The 17620-nt window shown below is 46.9% G+C and overlaps 1 pseudogene across 1 annotated transcript in view; it reads right to left on the reverse strand.

Moving 5' to 3' along the window:
* The window catches only part of LOC311220835, a 138936-nt pseudogene that overhangs the window by 44986 nt on the left and 76330 nt on the right, over positions 1-17620 (reverse strand). The window contains exon 4 of the transcript in view: positions 8045-9151. The product of the transcript in view is annotated as an uncharacterized misc_RNA (transcript). The remainder of the gene's footprint in view (positions 1-8044; positions 9152-17620) is intronic.

The following is a 17620-nucleotide window of genomic DNA, read 5'->3' on the forward strand; positions in this document are numbered from 1 at the left end:
GGCTCCCTACCACACGGCAGGATCCATCAGTGAACAACACATATTGCTTTCTGTCTTCTGGCAACTCATTGTATGGTGGTGCCTCTTCAGCACGCGTTACTTCTTCTGTCGGTGCTCCGAAATCCCTGCCCTCTGGCCAGTCCATAATCTCTTCCAGGATTCCCGGGCGATTGGGTTTCCCCATTCGAGCCCGCTGTGTAATTAACGCTACCCATTTACTCCACGTAGCATCGGTTGCATGATGTGTAGTGGGGATTTTCTCTTTGAACATCCAATGTAACACAGGTAGCCGTGGGGCCAAGAGAAGTTGTGCTTCTGTACCAACAACTTCTGAAGCTGCTCTAATCCCCTCATATGCTGTTAATATTTCCTTTTCAGTTGGGGTGTAATTGGCTTCTGATCCTCGATAGGCCCGGCTCCAGAACCCCAAAGGTCGGCCTCGAGTTTCTCCTGGGGTCTTCTGCCAGAGGCTCTCAGTGAGAGAGCGGTTGTGGTGGAGCTCGGCTGCCCACCTGAGTAAAACCACCACAGTCCTTTTTGGCGCCCAACGTGGGGCTCGAGGAATTTGAGATAAGGATGATAGTTAGTAGAAGTAACGGGCAAAAATATGTGCAGGATGATTGTTAGGAATGTACAAGTTGTGAAGAATTTAAGAAAGCAGTAACTGTGATATGTTAGTGTGGTGAAGGGACGAGGGGTGGTGTGTGTGTAAAATGTCCACCTTGTCGGTGCTGTGATGATGTTATGTTTATTTTGGTGTGGTGAATTCTTTTTCTTTTTGATGTAAGTGAAGTTTGTGAAGGTTGTTGTGATAATTGTAAAGTAAGAGTATGTTGTGAGTAGTCTTAAATATGCTTTTAACAGAGGCGAGGGGTGGAATGTAGTGGGTTTACGTGGCAAGGTTTTGGTAGCAGGGAGCCATAGGGGTGGTTTCTATGAGAAAGATCTAGAAGCTGCCCCATGTTTGGGAAGGGCCCCATTGTTTTCCAGATCCGAGCCAATAAGCGATGTTGTTTTTCGCCTCTGTGAGAGCATATTTAAGACAGGGAAAAAACGCTGCGCCACACAGCAGCCGGGAGTGAGGAACAGCCTTGCGCCAAGGTCAGTGTAGAAGGAGGGGGAGAGGTGCTCCAGGCGCCGGAGCAGAAGTCCCCTGTGGCCTGTGGTGAGGACCATGGTGAAGCAGGATGTCCCCCTGCAGCCCATGGAGTACCACGGTGGAGCAGGGTTCCACGCTGCAGCCCGTGGAGGAGACCACGGTGGAGCAGGTGGCCCTGCACCGACGGAGGCTGCCGCCTGTGGAAGACCCCTGCCGGAGCAGATTCTGGGCCGGACCTGTAGCCCGTGGAGAGGAGCCCACGCAGGAGCAGGTGATCTGGCAGGAGCTGCTGCCCGTAGGGGAGCCAGGTTGGAGCAGTTTTCTCCTGAGGGATGGACCCCGTGGTACGGACCCATATCTGGAGCAGTTCTGGAAGAGCTGCTGCCTGTGGGAAGCCCACGCCGGATCAGTTCATCAAGGACTGCATCCCGTGGGTGGGACCCCACAGCACAGGGGACGAGAGTGACCGAGAAGGAGCGGCAGAGAAGAAGTGCTGTAGACTGACCATAACCCCCATTCCCCGTTCCCCTGCGCCGCTCGGGGGGAGGAGGTGGAAGAGGGTGGATGGGGGGAAGGTGCTTTTGTTTTTTTTTCCTTTGTTTTCTCACTTCTCTCGCTTGTTAGTTGTAGGCAATAAATCTTACTATCTCCTTATGCCGAGTCTGTTTTGCCCGTTACAATAATTACTGCGTGATTTTCTCGTCCTTATCTCAATCCTTGAGCCCTTTTCACATATTTTCTCCCCATTCCTCTTTGAGGAGGGGGAGTGAGAGAGCGGCTGTGGTGGAGCTCGGCTGCCCACTCGAGCGGAACCACGACAGACACAACACTGGTGTGATAACACTGCTGTTCCAGCTACAAGTACAGAGTACGGCACTGAATGGGCTGCTGCCGGGAAAGTTAACATTCCAGCCAGACCCAGTACAGATACCTTTCTCTCACAGCTGAGAGGAGACGCTTCCAGAGGCTGTGAGATCATGCTCCATCTCCACTTGCTTTGTCAATGCCTGCGTCTCTAGCAAGGGATCCCAGCCGCCTGGCTTCCCTGCCTTCTAATTCCACACAATTGGCTCCAGTGTCCCAGCACCGGAGCAGCCAGGTGACAAGCTGCTCACCTATGCAGCGACTCTCTGCGTTCTAAATGACCTGAATCTCTATACAATTTTTCACCTTGTCTACAGGGGCAACTTGCACTGCTACAGCTTGTTTCTCTGACCCAGCCACAGGATCTGGAGCGGCTTCAGGAGCTGGAACTGGAACGGCTGCAGGAGCTAGAGCGGCTGCAGGAGCAGGAGCGGCTGCAGGAACTGGAGCGGCTGCAGGAGCAGAACTGGCTGCAGGAGCTGGAGCTGGAGCGGCTGCAGGGTCCATCGTAGGGGTTGGAGTGGCTGTTGGGTCTGTCACAGGACTTGGAGTGGCTGCAGGGTCTGTCACTAAGTTGATAGTAGTATCAATGGCAGCTCGATAGGCATGAGCCAGACCCCAGCACGTTACAATGATTTGTGTCACTTTGGAACTGCCAGAATCATGACACCTTTTTTTCAAGCATTCTGCCAGTTTTTGAGGATTTTGCAGTTGTTCAGGGGTGAATTTCCAAAACACTGGGGGTGCCCACTGCTCTAGAAACCTGCCCATATCCTCCCACAGTCCCTGCCACTCACAACTATCCTGCCTCAGGACAGATCTCTGGATGATTTTCCTAAATAGTTGTTTAAAGAAAACCTGAAGTGCATTCAGGAGGCAGAACAACAAGACTATGCTGGTCTGAGTATCCCAAGAATATTCAATATCTTGAAGAGCTATTGTAAAAAGCTCGGAGGATAAGAGGGTGGTGAAGGAGAAAGGGAGAGTGAACGAGTAAGAAAAAATATCTTCCCCTTTCCCCTCCACAGATTGGTTCCCTCATGAAAAAAGGCAATAGGTGTAATTGCTAATGGTTTCCGAGATATGGTTTCCAAAGTATAGAGTCGACAAAAGTGCCGAGTACAAATACTAAGTTAGAGTCATGACCAGAAATTTCATCGTCACATAAGCCACTGTTACAATTCACAGTACCATAATGATCTTAAACCAGGGCCCGGAGAGGATAAACAACAGAGAGCACATATGGAATGTAACGTGCTATAATACTCAATTTGGAAAACAGGCACAGCAGACTTGAGAATAAAGCAATCAGCATTATGACTAGCAACTATTAAGCAGGTCTAATACTTATACCAATTTTAGTTTAACACGCTCTGGTCAGATCTGTCATTATTTCAACCCTTCAGGCCCCATGTTGGGCGCCAAAAAGGACTGTTGTGGTTTAACTGGGCCAGTAGCTAAACACCACACAGCCGTTCGCTCACCCTCCCCCCTCCCTCTCTGGGATGGGAGAGAGAAACGGGAAAGTGAAGCCTGTGAGTTGAAGTGAAGACAGTTTATTAAGACAGGAAAATAATAATAACAATAATAATAACAATGATGATGATAATAGTACTACTACTAATAATAATGTGTACAAAACAAGTGATGCACAATACAATTGCTCACCACCTGCTGACCGATGCCCAGCCTAATCCCGAGCAGCCAGCCCCCCCACCCCGGCTAGCCACCCCTATATATTGTTTAGCATGACATCAGATGGTATGGAATACCCTTTTGGCTATTTTGGGTCAGCTGTCCTGGGTCTGTCCCCTCCCAGCTCTTGCTGCACCCCCAGCCTGCCCGTTGGCAGGACAGAGTGAGAAGCTGAAACGTCCTTGGCTTGGTGTAAGCACTGCTCTGCAACAATTAAACCATCAGCATGTTATCAGCACTCTTCTCATCTTAAGCTAAAACATAGCATTCTACCAGCTACTAGGAGGAAAATTAACTCTGTCCTAACTGAAACCAGGATAGACAGAAATCAAGGGTGCACGGGGATGATTTTAAGTTGTGACAGCAGCAGTCTGAGCCTGTCCAGACCTGGGTTAGCATTTTGGGCTTGGTCCCTGTTGCTGCAGAGAGAAGATGGATGAGGTGTTGGTAAGCAAGGATGAAAGGCATGGGAAGCCAACCTTCAGCAGTTCAGGGCTCTAGAAACCAGCCCTGAAGGAGGTGCCTGTTAGAACTACAACTATAATTTACCACTGGGGGGTCTCCCAAACATCAGCAACATTTCTGCATCTGTATTTATATCCTTGTGGGTCACAGTGATCAAGAGAAAGGTTCTCTGAACATAGAAATTCCTGCAGATCTGTTTAGCTGTCTTCTAAATATTGAAGCGAAGTGAGAAATAGTCCATTTGCTCCCAAGTTTATTATACAGCTTTGTGAATATGGCAAAAGGATGGAATCTCATGCATCTTTCAACTATGCAACATGTTTGCATGATTTCACTTATGACATGACTGCAAATGCATGACATTTTATAAGTGTTTCCATTTCCCAGTGTATGATAGAAAGACAACATAATCGTGCATTGCCTAAAGATGGTACTACCCTTTCAGCTTCTGGTTAGAATAGGTTTTTCTTATTTCTTTTTTGATTGTGCGCTGGTAGTGAAATACATGACATTTCAGCTCTTTTTGTCATGTACAGTAAAAGGAAGACATGGCAAGCTGTTGAAATATCGTGTTTTTAACATTTGCCAACAATAAAGTAACTGTGAAAAACAGACACAAACTTCATAATGATCTGCTGAAGGAACATCACCTCTGGAAGCAGCAGCACCCAAATTCTGTCCAACAAGATGCATTTATTTAGGCCAGGAGGTTTATCCATGTAATGTTTGGTTCTGGGGGAGATAGAATAAATCCTTGTATTTACTCTTTCTGAGTTGGGGATGGCAGCATCTCTGTGGGTGGTCCCCATTAGTGTCAGAGGTGGTGGCTGGGTGCTGGCCCCAGCTACACTCAGCAAAAAACCAAGCTCACAAAGTTCTCCAGATTCCTACCTGCCATCCTGCACCAGCTACAGCTCAGCCAGAGGCTAAAAGCATTGTCAAATACAGGATTTTTTTCACGAGCTCCATCACCAGCATGAGTGGACACCAAGGCAGCTGTACTTGCATTGTTTGGTGGTGTTTCAGCAGCCTCTGTGGCCATTCCTACAGGCGTGAGCTGCTTCTCTGTGGTCCAACACCAACCAGAAGTGCTGATACTCCCCAGCATTTTATTTCTTCTTGCTCGTCTGCTCTCTACCACAGTGGGGCTAAGGAGGGATAGGACTGATCACAAAACTCAGTCAGTCACAGTGTTCAGCAGCAAATTTATTTGTGTTTTTTTGTAAAGGAATCCAATTTTCAGTGGCAGGTTTACCCTTTTTGCATGTTGTGACCATAATAAATACTCATGTTCCCCTGCCACCTTAAAAAAAAAAAAAAAAAAAAAAAATATTTAGCAGCTATGGCACTCTGAAAGAAAGATGAAATAAATGCTAAGTGACAGCTGGCTTCTTGCAGTGCTACTGAATTTGAGAACTGTGCAGTATATATTATATATTTTTATTTCCCATGCTGAATACCTTAAACTGGCCATCCCTTCTACCAAATCTTTAGTTATTGTATAGAGCTTTTCCAGGTCCCGCCACCAGCAAGAAGATGAATTGTAGAGTATCTATGTGGTGGTCTTAAGAGCATGTTCATCTTTGTAGCCCTACTGCAATTGAGCTGTACCAAGTTGCAGAAGATCTGATTTAGTTGTTTAACAGTTCTGGAATAAATGAACAAATACTCTAAATAATAAAAACAGTAAGTTGGAAAGCCTCGCAGAAGATCACCTTCTGACTTACAGACAGTTCCAGATGACCAGTCTACCAGAAAACCAAACCAGAATAAAGAATATACTCAATTACAATGATGGGGTCCTTGTCTGCCTCCGCAGTGATCCAGTGAGTCGAGGAGTCCCTCCGGGAAATCCCGGGGGTGATTTAAAGATCAAAGCCGAAATTTCTTTAAGTGGTATATTCTTTATTGCAGCGCTGGATGCACGGGGGATCCTTCCGCCTATCGTGCATGTTTGAAGTGACAAACTATCTCGTATTTATACAGCGAAACAATGAATATTCTATTAGTGCCTATACATATTCATTACCTAACCCCGCCTACCCTCGCTTCGTATGCTAATTAGCTTATCAGTCCTTGCGCTTGTGCAAAGCCTTCCAAGAATTGTGGGCCAGGGTCTCCAGGATGTGGGCAGTGGTCTTTGGGAGGAAGGCTGTAGGTCTTCCTCGTAATGCACTTTCTTAATCAGTTGTTTTCCAGGCTGTAAAAATGCTGAGTTGTCTTTCGGTTTAACTGGGGGTCGGCGGATAACAGGATGTCTCAGTTAACAAGACATAACAGACAGTTGACTCAAGTTATCTCAAGTCTCAGCCTGACTGAGTGTTAACGGATAATGGGGTGTTTTCAAATAACAAAATGCTTAAACGTAACAGAAGGTCTACAGATAACAAGATGTTGTTTACTTTGTCCTTGCTAACTTTTAATCACAAGTTCTATTCTATCCTAAAGTAAGTTTATACAATATCATTCCACAAGTTTTATTCTATCCTAAAGTAAGTTTATACAATATCAAACCACAAGCTTTATTCTATCCTAAAGTGAGTTTATACTATATCAGGGGTACCCTAGGGAGTCCTGTTCCCAGCGGGTCCTGCGGTCCGGCAGAGAGGTTGTCCCATCTGGGTCGCCAGATTGATTCAAAGATCAAAGCCGAAATTCCTTTAAGTGGTATATTCTTTATTGCAGCGCTGTGTTGCAGGAAGCACGGCCGAAAGCACGACAGACACCAGTAGAGTCAGATCATGCTCCATTTTATTGCCCAAATAGCCTAACTTTTATAGTGAACTTAACAGGGGCGGACAGTGTTTCACACAAGATTATTGGTCAAAAGCACTCAGACAAACAACTACAAGAAAACAACCCCACCTGCAAGAAGACAACCCCCTTGTGATTAGCAGTCACATAGACCTTGTCCTTGAAGCCAGCTACTGGTAACAATATTTTGCTGAATTCCTCAATTGGGCGATGTGGGAACACTGTCATGGGAACTTCTCATAGTTGCCCTGGTAGCTTGGTTTGCTCAGCTACAGCAAGCCATGGGATTCTTGCTGTTTCAAAAATCCCTCAACAATTCCCCCCCCCTTTTTTTTTTTACTTTTTTGAGCAAACCACGCCCAATATAACATTTTTGCAAGTAACCCTTTAACCACATTTATCACAATACCACACGCAATGATGATTGACACCACAGCAAACAGAATCCTTAATCCCTCTTTGACTAATCCCAGTAACCATCTATGCATTGTTTCAAACAAATCAGTGAACCATTGATTGAAAGGATTGATACCACATTGAATCTTTCTCATGTGCTCTTTCAGGAAAGTAATGGATTTGTGAATTGACTCATTATGATCAGAAAGGTTTAAACAGTACATTCCCTTAAAGTCCTCACACCCATTCCTTTGAGCCAAAAGCAAGATGTCAATAGCAGCTTGATCCTGTAAAAGCAGATGTCGCAGACTATTTTGATCTGGTAACATCTCCTCAAGTATCTCTGTCGTGGCATAGGCTTGCCTCTCGGCCCAGCATACCAATTTTTCTAAGTTGTTACGTGTGGCCGCAGATGCCACTCCAGGCACTGAAATTGCTAATGCCGCTCTAGCTGCAACCCCACACAATTCAACATTATCATTGCAATCCAATGCAAGCAATGTCCATTTATGTCTGGTGATCTCACGCAACTGTAACAAGCTAGGAGCAAATACAATGAGTTTATCTATGTAACATGGGCATCTGATAGCATTTGCAGGGATACCTTGCCAGGCCCCATCCCCACAAATCAGAAAAACATCAGGAGGTAAGGCCAAAGCTGTACAATTGTTCCAAACACTGTAGTTGTTACCCCTTGTCTCCATGCTATAAACCCCTAAACCCTGCTTAGCAGCGTCATTGCAATCACAGGTGTTATTTGTGTCTTTGTACCAGTATGGCCTTTTCCAGGTTCCTGTAGCAGGAATCATCTGATATCCATGGCTACGTTCACTTTTGTAGCCACCTTTCAGGTTGATACACATTTGACTACAGATACCAAGGTTTTGACATTCATCAATGTCTCCACAGTTTCTCTTGTCTATAAACTCAAACCCAGCTGGACAGTCACATTCATTTATGATGCATTCCTCCAAGGGCTCATCACCCCAGTCCTTGCAGTCTCTCTGCTGGTTACACACTTTATTGATATCTATGCATTCTCCACTTCTGCACTTGAATTTGCCAGGTCCAGAGCACTGAATAACATTGTTACAGTTTGCTTCATCAGTGCCATACAGACAGTCTCTCACACCACTGCACTGCCTACTCCCATGGACACAGTTCCCATCTTCACATCTGAACTGGTCTGGCCTGCAGGTCCGAGAAGGGCAGTTAATTTCATCACTTCCATCCTTGCAATCAGGATCTCCATCACATCACCACTTCTTGTGGATACATTCACCTGAGCCGCACTGCACCTCACTCGTAGAACACTTCACTGGAGGTGCAGGCTGGTGGCCACACTGCTCCAAAGATTCATCCGAGTGGTCGGAGCAGTCAGCATCATCAACACACACCCAGCTGATAGGGATGCAGGTAGAACTCTTGCACTGAAACTCATGAACACCACAGGTAGGAGGTGCACGCTCCAGCTCATCACTACCATCACTGCAGTCATCTTGAACATTGCAGACAAAGCTTTTGGAAATACATTGCCCACTACTGCATGTGAATTCTGCTGCACTACAAGTCACAATGCCACAATTCTCTTCATCTTCTCCACTGTTGCAGTCCTTTTCACCATCACATTTCCAGGACACTGGGATACACTGGGTTGACTGAGGATCACAGCTGATTTCATTTACCCGGCATGTTCTCGTATGACACAGCTCAGCACTCTCATCAGACCCATTTTCACAGTCCGGATCCCCATCACACTGCCATCTATTTGGCACACACTGACCACTGTTGCACACAAAGTCAGATTCAGCACACGTCTTCTTCACACAAGCACTCTCATCACTGCCATCTAAGCAGTCTTCACATTTTGCTCTAACACTGTCGGCAGCAGCGCACAGGCCAGCGAGGGCGAGCAGCAGGCAGAGTGCCCCGCAGCGCGGCAGCGCCCGCCACCGCCCCACACCCGTGTCACTTATACTACTCCTATTACCCGTGCTGTTAGTGTCAGTGGCATCCTCCTGGTACCGTTTCTGTCTTTGTCGCCCCTTACTCTCCCCCTTTTCTTTTTGCCACTGACCATTCACCACAACTGGATGAGACACATGATTACTAGTTAGGAAAGAGAATGTAACGTCCGCTATACGGCTGCAGGCAGTGCCAGCTGCAACCTTAGAAGCTGTTTGTGAAAGAGCCTGCTGGTGGTCATTTGGCAGTGTAATCTGCGTCTCTGCACTCCTGCCCCGCAATAGAGCTAAGTCGTCATTAGTAATCCGTAGAATGTGGCAACCCCACGGAATGTTATCCAGAAACATAGTTATAACAACGATCTGGGGAGAAATAGTCTTTTTTGCAGTGCAAGATAACCCTCTTATACAAAGAATGCCAGAGAGAAGCAGCACAGCCGCCGCTGCTTCCATGGTTACGTCAGACAGGCTGCAGGGTCCTGATGTCCGCCCCTCTGCTCTGTGCCGACTCGCCACACGGTGAGGGTCGGCTGCCGTTGTCCACTGACGCCTCTGGTCTCCCGTAGCAACTCGATCTCGGATGTCCCGCATCGCACCGCGATTACTTCAATTTCACGCGATTACTTCAATTTCCTGCGTTTTCCGCAGCTCCGTTTCCCGCGTCCCTCCGCGATTCCTTTTCCCGCGTCCCCCTGTGATTCCTTTGTTCAGATCGGTGTGTAGAGTGTTTCAACGTCTCTCAGGTGTTCCGGCGTCCGCCAGGTCTGTCCTTGTCTCTCGTAGTTGGCCGTAGCCCTGCAGCGTCAGTCAGTGCTCTCTCCGTGCGGTGGTAGGCTTTCCGTGGGCCTCGGGTCTCCCGGCGCCGCTCCGATGTCCCGGCCTCAGCCCGTTCGGGCGCCATATGTTGCAGGAAGCACGGCCGAAAGCACGACAGACACCAGTAGAGTCAGATCATGCTCCATTTTATTGCCCAAATAGCCTAACTTTTATAGTGAACTTAACAGGGGCGGACAGTGTTTCACACAAGATTATTGGTCAAAAGCACTCAGACAAACAACTACAAGAAAACAACCCCACCTGCAAGAAGACAACCCCCTTGTGATTAGCAGTCACATAGACCTTGTCCTTGAAGCCAGCTACTGGTAACAATATTTTGCTGAATTCCTCAATTGGGCGATGTGGGAACACTGTCATGGGAACTTCTCATAGTTGCCCTGGTAGCTTGGTTTGCTCAGCTACAGCAAGCCATGGGATTCTTGCTGTTTCAAAAATCCCTCAACAGCGCTGGATGCATGGGGGATCTCTCCACCTATCGTGCATACCCAAAGCAGAAAGCAGTCTTGAATTTATACAATCAATCTATCAATATTCTACAAGCACCTATACATATGCATTACCTATCCCCGCCTTCCCTCGCTTCTCATGCTAATTAGCCTTTTGGCACCTTGCGCCTGCGTAGAGCCTTCCAAGAATTGTGGGCAGGGGTCTTTGGGACGTGGGCAGGGGTCTCTGGGAGGAAGACCCCGAGTCTTCCTCACAGTGTCCTTTTCACCTTTGGTCAGGAATCTGCTGAATTGGCATGTTTCTTAATTGCGAGAGCTGGTTGTTGCTAATTCTTCCGTTTGTTGTATCATTATAATGAATTCCAGTGTCCAGTTTTGAGATTTATAGTCCTTACATTTGTTTCTCTGTCCGTCTGCCGCTTCCTTATCATGAGTTCCAGTGTCTTGTTTCGAGATATACAGTCCATGTCTGGGGATTGTCCTTGCCTCCCCAATGCCTCCCCAATGCCTCCTTAATCAAGATTGATTGATTGATACAGAGAACACAGTGAGACGCGGAGATCGATTGACTGATAAAGATCGTGGTGAGACGCAGAGATTGATTGATTGATTGATACGGATTGCGGTGAGACGCGAGAACAAAGGAATTGCGGTGAGACGCGGGAAAGTGAAGTAATCGCGGTGAGACGCGGGACATCCGGAGTCGAGTTGCTACGGGAGATCGGAGGCGTCAGTGGACAACGGCAGACGACCGCCACCGTGTGGCGAGTTGGCACATAGCAGAGGGGTGGAGATCACGACCCTGCAGCCCGTCTGACGTAACCATGGAGGAAGCGGCTGTGCTGCTTCTCTCTAGCATTCTCTCTATGAGGGGCGTATCTTACAATGTAAAAAAGATCAAATCCTTGGTACACTGGGCCCAGAAGGAGGGTTTTCTAAAGGAAATCCTTCTAATTTTTAGCCCAGATGAGTGGCGGCTCGTAGGAGATCATTTACGGGATGCAACCATCACAAGCGGAAAGTTTGATAAAAATTTATGTATGACCTGGCTTGCAGTGCTTAACACACTGTGCGGTATGAAAACCGAATGGCAGCTGGCTATGGCAGCGGCACAAGCTTTCTCAGTACTGTCTGGGACTAAAAGACTGCCGAGTATGAAACCTGAGACCTCAGGAATGTGGGTGTCACGATCTTTATCATCGGTTCCTCCACCCACCCCGGTTCGGGGTATGGCCTCTCCAATAAATCAATCAGCGGCAGAAATAACTGAGGGACTATCCGAGCAGAGTGCTGATGGGGAGTGGGGGCTGCCCTCCCCACCCCCCGCACTGGAAAATCTTGATAAAGCTGTGCTGCCAGCATCTGTGCCGCTGCCAGGCAGCAATAAATCCACTCGGGATGCTTCACCAATGAGAGGTGCAGCAGCAGCTTGCGAAAATCGACCTTCACTGAAGGAGCTGATGGGTACAGTGCAAGGAAAACAAGACCTGATTAACAGACTGCAGACTCAGCTAGCAAAAAAGAAACAGCTGAGGACTGAGGAACTCAAAATTGCTCAAGAGAAAGCTGCCAAGATCAAAGAGTGGGTAACATTTAAGCTGAGAGAGCTTGAGCTAGAAAACTACCACCTGAAAAACTGTAATCAGAGGCTGACAGAGCAAATTGAAGCCCTTCAGGATACATTGCAAGGTATGACCAGCATTTCTCCCTTTAAATCTCTTTGGAGCTGTAATTCTCTGAAGTCCAGAGCACCACAGACTTCTTTACCTGAGAAGATAGACCAGAAATCTATGCTTCTTGCACCTGGTTTCAGGCAGCTATGTCAAACAAGACCTACCAAACGTGTCTTCTCTACAACAAGCATCGTCCTTGCCAATGACACCTTCACTGAGGATGGAGAGGACAAATCTCTGCTTTCTCAGAACACACTGAAGCTCATGTCTGACCCATCAAGCTGGAATCTCTCTGCAGAAAAAGACCTATTTTCAACCATAAGCTCTGAAACACATCTTAGGGTGCTCTGATCCTGTGTCTCTGCACCCTCCAGCTGAGCCCACAAAAACCCTTGAGGCTTTGACTTTCCGGTCTTCACTAGAGGGAAACCACTGCACTGTGAGCGCCTTGCAACAAATGTCTTTGGACGGAGCCGGCTCCTCTGATGATCTGAGTGCCAGGTTCTGTTCCCACCACCTGGATTCCACTTCCTCAGGAGAAATAATGAGCATGCTTGAGCGCACCCTCCAGACTGCTGGGCCACCCCTGGCTGTATCAATATCGACTGTTACAGCAGGTTCCATCTGTCCAAGAAGGGACAGGTGCTCCGACGTCATACGTGATGCTTTCATAGAGGGGCATAGGCATGCTACATCCTTGGCCTGCCCTATTATTATCGACCCTGTGCAAGGCACCAGGTTGTGGCAGCCGCATGACTGCAAGCTTCTACAACAATCTTGAAAAATGGTTTTGGACTATGGATTACAATCCCAGGCAGCTCGACAGATAATTCAATGGATTTTTCAGGCAAAACCAATGTTTCCACTTGACTGTCGAAACCTGGCGCGCTTATTGTTAACTCCTTCCCCATTGTTATTGTTTGAAAGGGAATGGTTGCAGTTACCACAGGGGGAAGTGGGTCGACTGCGTCAACCGGGGGACCCTCTGTATGGGATTACTGCAGAGATGTTAAAGGCAACAGGTCCTTATCTCAATACCCAGATTCAGTTGCAGTTCCCTGCGATTACTCACCAAACAGCTGTGCAGCTCGCACTGAGGGTTCTTCTTAGTCTACCAGGGGAAAAGAAAGCACCTCCATTTGCATCTGTAGAACAGGCCCCTGGGGAACCATATGCTAAATTTATCGATCAGTCCAGGCAACCAGATGTGGTGGCACAGGACTGCCAGAGATTTGCTTTTACGGTACCCTCCATTAACAAACAGGCCCCGGAAAAGCGCTATGAATGGCTAGTGCTTCCGCAGGGGATGAGGGATTCCCCTACATTATGTCAATTGTATGCGGCCTGGGCACTACAACCAATTCGGACAGCATGGTGTGACGTAATTATTTACCATTATATGGATAACATTCGGTTTGGTAGGCCAGAATGCTTCCAGGATTCGGATTTAAAGTTTATTTGGGATACTTTGGAAGCAAAAGGGTCGAAGATAGCCCCAGAGAAGGTTCAACAGAAACAGCCATGGCTATACTTGGGATGGAAAATATCAGACTCTACTATTTGTCCCCAGATAGGTGATATAACTATGGTGTTACATAATTTGATAAATGTACAAATGTTCCTGGATAATATTCAGTGGGGTTGCCACATTGTACGGATTACTAATGACGGCTTAGCTATATTACTACCTTTATTGCGGTGCAGGACTGCAGAGCCGCAGATTACACTACCAAATGACCACCGGCAGGCTCTTTCACAAATAGCTTCTAAGGTTGCAGCCGGCACTGCCTGCAGCCGTATAGCAGACGTTGCACTCTCTTTCCTAATTAGCAATCATGTGTCTCATCCGTTTGCGGTGATTGGTCAGTGGCAAAAAGAAAAGGGGGAGAGTAAGGGGCGACAAAGACAGAAACAGTATCAGGAGGATGCCACTGACACTAACAGCACGGGTAATAGGAGTATTATAAGTGACACAGGTGATGGCAAGGGTGGAATGATAGGGCAGCATTTTCGAGTTCTGGAATGGATTTTCCTACTGATTCAGCCAAAAATGAATGCTCCATATTCTCCCACGGGCCAAGTGATGGTCGAACGATCACATCAGGTTTTAAAGGAACAATTAGTGAGACTAAAAGGGATCAAGAACATCGATGAACGATTGTCCGAGGCATTGGTTGTCTTGAATCACTCATATTTGACTAGTGACCGAGAAGACCCTCCTGCGAGTATTCATTTTCAGACAATAAATATAGCAGCACCAAATGTGTTACCACAAATAAGAATGAATTACCGAGATCCTGCTACAGGAACTTGGAAAGGGCCATATGGGTACAGAAATACAAGTAACACCTGTGATTACAATGACACTGCTAGGCAGGGTTTAGGGGCTTATGGCACGGAGACAAGGGGTAACAACTATAGCATTTGGAACAATCGTACAGCTATGGCCTTACCTCCTGATGTTTTTCTGATTTGTGGGGATAGGGCCTGGCAAGGTATCCCTGCAAATGCTATCGGAAGTCCATGTTACTTAGATAAACTCTCTATATTTGCTCCTAGCTTGTCGCAGTTGCATGAGATCACCAGACATAAATGGGCATTGCTTGCACCGGATTCCAATGATAATGTTGAATTGCTTGGTGTTGCAGCTAGAGCGGCTGTTGCAGGAAGAACGGCCGAAAGCACGACAGACACTAGTATGGTCAGATCATGCTCCATTTTGTTACCCAAATAATATAATACTATAAAAGCTAGGCTATCTGGGTAACAAAATGGAGCATGATCTGACCATACTAGTGTCTGTCGTGCTTTCGGCCGTTCTTCCTGCAACATAGAAGTATTTTAGGGCAAAACGGTCCAGTCCTGCAGCTGTATGGCTTGCTCTGAGTCATCACATTGCTGCCTTTTGGCCCTAGAAGTTGATGCTGTCAGCATTTTGCTGTGCAGAACTGAAGCTATTCAGAGCAACAGCACTTGGGGACTCAGTTTGATGAAGTGTTTACCTTGTGGAAGCATAACAGGGAGATGAGCTTTGCTTTTCTCACAGCCCCTATGATTTTTATTTTTCTGAAGGCTTACTTTTATTCTGATTGTTATTCATTTTTCTTGGCAGAAAGGATGGTCTTTTCTGCAACCCCTTTTTCTGCAAACTATACTCGGCTTCCAGCTGAAATGTTTGTGCCTGATTCTTTCTGCTGTGGGTTCTCCCCAAGGGGGAAAGGTAGTGTTTGTGAATACACTGCTGCAAAACAATTGGGAAAATGTTCTGGGTCATCGTCCACCCCGCTGGACCCTGAGACCTGCAGGACTGGCAGCAGCCACGTACACCTGAGTGGCCCTCGGGAGCAGCACCCCCTCTGTCCCTGCCATGCCACCCATCACATGCTTATAAGAGGTGCCATGCAGAGGGGTTCCATATGCCTTTCTTCTGCTTTCCAGAAAATAGAGACCTGGAAATAAAGCAGCAGATTTCAGCCATGTCCCAGGATTTCAGCAAGAGAAAGCAGTATCATTAGGAAGGACTGCTTTTTTTTTGCTTTTTTTTTTTTTTTTGCTTTTTTTTTTTTGGGGGGGGGGGGAAGGGGTATGATTTTGAGACATTGGAAAAGCCGTGCTTCTGTTTCATCTCAAACTTCTGCTTTAACCTACTTGGAAGCTGTTTCTAAATAATTTGCTTTATGATATTTAATAGAAAGATTTCCCTTTCCAACAGAGGCCATAAAATATATATGGTGCATTTCTTACTATTCATTTCAAATTATTGCAAACTGGTACCTGCTGAATGCTGCTGGGGAGGGTGGGCTACTGAAAACCCCAAAATGTATCTAAGAAGACTCTTAAAAGACTTACCTAAAAGAAACTTCTGATGTATCGCACAGTACTTCCCATATCCTTGATCTGGGCAGCAAACCATCCAGCACATCACACTTCATTCATCATTTGAGGAGCACGTGGCTGAGTTATCCTACAGGTAGGGTGAGTGGTGGCAGGAGGCTCTGTATCATCATTCCATGGCCCTGCCATAAATTCAGCTCTGGCTCCTTCCATTAGTGTGATTTAGTGCCAGGCTGCCCGCCTTGCTTGGTGTATGCTTGAGCTATGCTGGAGAAACTGAGTACGGTTTTCCATGTCAGTTCTTAATTAAGCTTAATTTTCTACTGAAATAAAAAAAAATAAGTTTGGATAAGGAGAGATTACTTTTGTTTCTTTCTTCCAACTTGTGGTTTAACCCTGTCGGCAGCCAAGCACCACACAGCCGTTCGCTCACCCTCCCTGCTCCCTCTCTGGGATGGGGGAGAGAATCAGAAAGAAATTAAAGCCTGTGGGTTGAGATAGAGACTCAGCAGCTTCTGCAACTTGTCGTGTAGGACTCCATACAGCAGCCTTCCATCTCCGATGCTTTCCCACAATACGACAGGACCCATCAGTGAACAGGGCATATTTCTTCTCATTCTCTGGTAACTTGTTGTACAGTGGGGCTTCTTCAGCACGGACCACCTCCTCCTCTGATGATATCCCAAAGTATTTGCCTTCTGGCCAGTCCATAATCACTTCCAAGATTCCTGGGTGACTGGGGTTTCCTATTCGAGCCTGCTGAGTGCAACCCACTTGTTCCATGTAGCATCAGTTGCATGATGTGTAGAGGGGATCCTTCCTTTGAACATCCAGCCTAGTACCGGCAGTCAGGGTGCTAGGAGGAGCTGTGCTTCAGTACCGACCACCTCCAAAGTAGATCAAACTCCTTCATATGCTGCCAATATCTCCTTTTCGGTTGGAGTATAGCGGGCCTCAGATCCTCTGTATCCCCGACTCCAAAACCCCAGGGGCCGACCTCGAGTTTCCCCAGGTTCTTTCTGCCAGAGGCTCCAGGTGGGGCCGTTCTCCCCGGCTGCGGTGTAGAGCACATTCTTTACATCTGGTCCTGTTCGGACTGGCCCAAGGGCTACTGCATGAACTATTTCCTGCTTGATTTGTTCAAAGGCTTGTCGTTGTTCAGGGCCCAATTTGAAATCATTCTTCTTACGGGTTGCTTGGTAGAGCGGGTTTACAATCAGACTGTAATTTGGAATGTGCATTCTCTAAAACCCCACAACACCTAGGAAAGTCTGTGTTTCTTTTTTGTTAGTTGGTGGAGACATAGCTGTTATTTTGTTGATCACATCCATTGGGATTTGACGACGTCCATCTTGCCATTTTATTCCTAAAAACTGGATCTCTTGTGCAGGTCCTTTGACTTTATTTTGTTTTATGGCAAAACCGGCCTTCAGAAGGATTTGGACTATTTTCTTTCTTTTCTCGAAAACTTCCTCTGCTGTGTCACCCCACACAATAATGTCATCGATGTACTGCAGGTGTTCAGGAGCTTCCCCCTGCTCCAGCGCAGACTGGATCAGTCCATGGCAAATGGTAGGGCTGTGTTTCCACCCC

Source organism: Netta rufina (assembly GCF_964035555.1).
Source record: "Netta rufina genome assembly, chromosome: W".
Lineage (NCBI taxonomy): Eukaryota > Metazoa > Chordata > Aves > Anseriformes > Anatidae > Netta > Netta rufina.